Source organism: Triticum aestivum, chromosome 7A, assembly GCF_018294505.1.
Source record: "Triticum aestivum cultivar Chinese Spring chromosome 7A, IWGSC CS RefSeq v2.1, whole genome shotgun sequence".
Classification (NCBI taxonomy): domain Eukaryota; kingdom Viridiplantae; phylum Streptophyta; class Magnoliopsida; order Poales; family Poaceae; genus Triticum; species Triticum aestivum.
In genome coordinates this window covers 570,177,985-570,182,620 of record NC_057812.1, presented here as the reverse complement: position 1 = coordinate 570,182,620, position 4,636 = coordinate 570,177,985, and positions in this window count along the sequence as shown.

The window sequence follows — 4,636 nt, the reverse complement described above, 5'->3', positions numbered from 1 at the left end:
ACATTTTTTAATACATATCAACTTTTTAAATACACATTGTATAATATTTGTATACATGATAAACATTTGTTTCTACACGTATTTAACATATTTCCAATGTTTGATGGGTGACGCTAGGCGTCGGCCGGCGGACATGTTATAATGATCCGCCGGTTGGACAACCGTTGGATCAGAGCGCTGACAGCCGTTCGATGTAACCACCTCGCGCCGGCTGATCCCTCTTTAATTTCCGCGACAACGGTTCTGTTTCAGAAACAGACTCCCTTGTCCACCGTCCCCGACAGAGTTGCGCCCAGAATGATGTCGCCCCCAACCACCACAAAAAATTAGCTGCCGCCGGCACGCGGGGGCAAGTAATCCTTGTTCCCTTTGTCGTATTCCTGCAACAAGATCATTGTTGCAAAAATTGCAAGAATATCTCCGACATCTTTCCTAGATTCCTGTAACAAGATCCGTGTTGCAAAAATTGCAACAACATCTCCGGCCTCATCTATGCACTCTTGCAACAAGACCATTGTTGCAAAAAAAAAACTTCTATGTATTCCTTGTTCCAAAAATTACATCATCTGCGACCTCTTCTCCATATTCCTGCAACAAGACCTTTGTTGCGAAAATTCCGCCTGAAGCACTTGTAGTATCATGTAGTAAATTTCATCCAAATCTCGACGGTGAGTAACACAGGCATGTAACATCTGGGGCCTAGCCTACAACGTCGGAGCCTTAAAGTAGGCATGCAATGGATCTGGTCAACAAGGTATGTCCCATGCATGAGGCTTGTCCCCGATGCAGCAGCATAGTATGGAGGAGAGGGGAGATGAGAGAGATGGATGAGCAGCGCCGGCTCAAGGAGAGAGAGTGGGGGGAGATGGAAGCAGATGGGGTGGACGAAAGGAGAAGAAAACGATCCCACCGAGAAGCTTCAGGAATGAGAGGCGTGGACATTGGCGTGAGGATAAGAACGAACTGGTCCCATAAGGACACGCGTCGCAAGCGTGAGGAAGCGGATGGGCAATGAAAGATCAGTCGGTTGAAGCTAATCATTTCCCATGTTTGATTTACATTTTTCAATTTTTGACGCATTATTTTTTAAATATATTTTTAGAATATTTGGGAGTATAAGAGTTAAAAAGAAAAAGAAAAGACAAGGGGGGTTCTGGCATCGCACGCGCGTAGGCCGGCCCATCTCACGGTCTCCCTACAAATGATACCCCGACGCCTAAAGGCAACTCAACAAACCGATGCACACCCCCTTGCATCCTGGGCTTGGCCCATTTTATTGAATCTACAAAAATGTTGCAGGTAGTGAGATTCAAAGGAGGAACCTCAAGGTTTCCTTCCGAACATAGTAACTGACACAGACGACTCACCTATTGTGCCTAATAATACTTCTTTTGTTTCATGTTTAGCGCCTAGAAGACACATGTTTTTCGGTTTTGTTTCGGCCAGTTTTTCTTCCTTTTTTCCTTTTTCTTTATTTCCCATTTTCAAAATCTGTGAATTTTTTTCAATCATAAACTATTTCTTCAATTCGTGAGCTTTTTGAAATTCGTGAACTTTTGTCAAATGCGTGAATGTTTTTCAAATTCACAAATTCATTTTAGTTTTTATGAAGTTTCTAAAAACCCGTGAAGTTTTTTCAAATTTGTGATTTTATCTAAAAAATATGAAAATTTTCCAATTTTCATGAAGTTTTCCAAAAAAAAATTGAAATCTTGTAAAATTCGTGAACTAATTTTCAAATATTGTTAACATTTTGAAGTCCACACACTTATTAAAAATTGGTGAAGTTTTTTCAGACTCATGATTTTTTTTGAATTCATGAACTTCTTTTCCGAAATTCATGAACTATTTTCAAATCTAGCACTTTATTAAATTAGTGAACTTCTTCCGAATCCGCTTACATTGTTTCAAAATCTATGAATTTTTCAGTATTTACGAACTTTTTTAAATGTCTTGAACTTATTTGAAATTCATGATTATATATGAAAATTTCATGATTTCTTTTAAATTAAAAAAAAACTAAAAATGACTTTTTTCAAACCATAAACTTTTTCTCGATTCATGAAGTTTTATTCATATATTTTGAAAACCGCTGGCCATGTGGTATAGTAGATAAAAACCGCTGGCCATGTAGGACTGTAGTTTTTATTTTCTTTTTGAGGCAAGTTCTCCCTCCGTCCCGACTTGCTAGTCGCAGTCGGGACACACGAAGTAGTACACTAGATCATACTGTAAGTTTCTTTTAGGGAAAGGTCGTACTATAAGTAATAACGAAAGAAAACCAGCAAACTTCATAAACCGAGCAGGCGCGAGAGGGAGGTGGCCTTATTGGGCTGCGGCCTGTGAAGAAAGCTAGCAAGCGCCAGCTATCCTTTTTGGCGCCTAAAGCGTTGCATAGGAGCTCTCAAACGGGATATGGATGCGCCCATCAATCGCCACGAGGACACATTATACAGAAAGAGCCATATGCAGATACTGGAAAGTGGGCCAATCCGTAGCATCACTTTGAGTGAGCTTTGATTCTTTTTTCAACAACGGATGAATTTTATAACTTAAAAATGAAGCACCAAGTGGATACAAGCATGAGTACATATCTGGCCTCTGCATAGTTAGGATGCACACAGGCAATACTAACACACAAAAAAAAGCACTATTAGATGTACCATCCTCACCTGCATTGCAATGCTTTGACTATTATATTTGTACTGAATATGAAATACCATCATATCCCGTAGGATTCATATCGATATATGGAGTACAAATCATTTTCTTGAGGATAACAGAAGGCCGGTAGAACCAAAATAAAGGAAAGAGGAAGGAGATATATTGGAACAAAATTTTCGAGAGCTGCACTCTTTTGCTATTAGGGGCTCCTTGTCTGTCCAAGAATTTTGTGACTCTGGAAGCTGGATTGAACAGTTCCACACTCCTTTATCCAACACAGCCTACAATCAATTCATTCAACTTGGGGGATATTATCCCCTCTCCGGACAGATATGGGAAGGATAAATGGACTTGCAATGGCCTTCAAAATAAATACTCTTCAATGCACATGTACAAACACCTAATGGGTAATGAGGAGGTACACCCTATCTTCAAGTTGACTTGAAAGAGCTCTAGCAGACTCAGACATAAGATATTTTTCTGGTTAGTAGCCCACAGTAGAATCAACACCAGATCACTCCTACAGAGAAAAGGCATGCAACTGAACAATCCTCACTGCCGAAACTACAATCAGAATGCTGAAGAGACAGCCCTTCACCTGCTTTGGGACTGTAATTTTGCACAGGATTGTTGGAACACTCTAATTCCCATAAGGCAAGAGGTACTTCAATATACGAGGAAACACTACTGGCGATAGAAAAACTTCCACAACAATTTGCCACAGAAATAGTTATTCTTGGATGCTGGAATACTTGGAATAAGAGAAATGGGAAAGTTTTCAGAGGTCTGCCACATACGGTACATTTTTGGCGTTTTCACCTCAAGCAAGATCAGAAGCTCCTACAGCACAAGCTAAAGGCGAAGCACTTTCAAAGCTTCAAACAGTGGCTAGATAACATGTTTTAAATCAGCTCTAATGCTTCCAAGAGCAGGAATTGACTAAGTTTTCCTTGTATTGATCCCCTCGTAACATACTTTTATTTTATTTTAATGAAAATATACCATAGAACAATTGTTCTACGGTTTTCGGTTCAAAAATAAATAAAGGAAAGAGTTTTTCTTTTGACACACCTGCTCTACAACTGATGCTGGCTTACAAGTTACAACCCGAGATTATAAACCTGCAATGCCAACCTGCGATGCACGAGGCTATCTCTACAGCACCCATCTAAGAGCATCTCTAGCAGACCTCGTATAATGCCGACCCGCAAATTGTGTTTACAGACAGATGAGATTTGCGGATTGAATTCGTGCGCTGCAGATCAGACCTCGTATATGAAACTGTAAAATTTTAAGAAAAGCATTCGCCAGAGAAACTTGCAACGACATTGATCATACATTAGTTCATCTACATTGATCATACTAGTGGGGGAATCTGTGGGCCCGAGCCTAGATACCAAAAATCGATGAGCTCGCGGCAGCGACAGCACGGCGAAGGAGCCGGAGGAGCTAAGTCCTCGTCGGAGGGGTCGAGGTCGATGAAGAACTTGGCTTGCTCCACCTTCATGGAGGCGGACCTGCAACGCCGCAACACCCGTCTGGGGAACATCTGCTCGTACTCGAGCTCGCGTCGGCGGCGCACTTCGCCCTCCTCCCGCTCCCTCGCCGACCGCTCCATGACGACACGCTCTAGGTGCTCCTCCTGCCCCGGGGGGAGGTAGTCCTTGGGGTCAATCACTCCTCGACGCGGCGGCGCCTCGGCCTCGAGCTTGACGGCGAGCGGCCCGAGTTCCTCCGGCTCTCTCTTCATCGGACTGAGCCACGAGCTCGAGGCGCCCGCGGACAAGCTCTCTGCGGCAGAGGAGCCGAATGAGGCGTGGTGGCGGCGGGCAAGCTTGCGCTCGAACTCGACCAGCTCGCGGCGTTCAAACGTTGGCGGCGACCGGCTACCGCGGTTGAGCCACCTCCGTGCGCCCCGCTTGCGTGCGGCGTCGGATCTGGCGCGACGCTCTGCGTCATCCCCAGAGCTCCC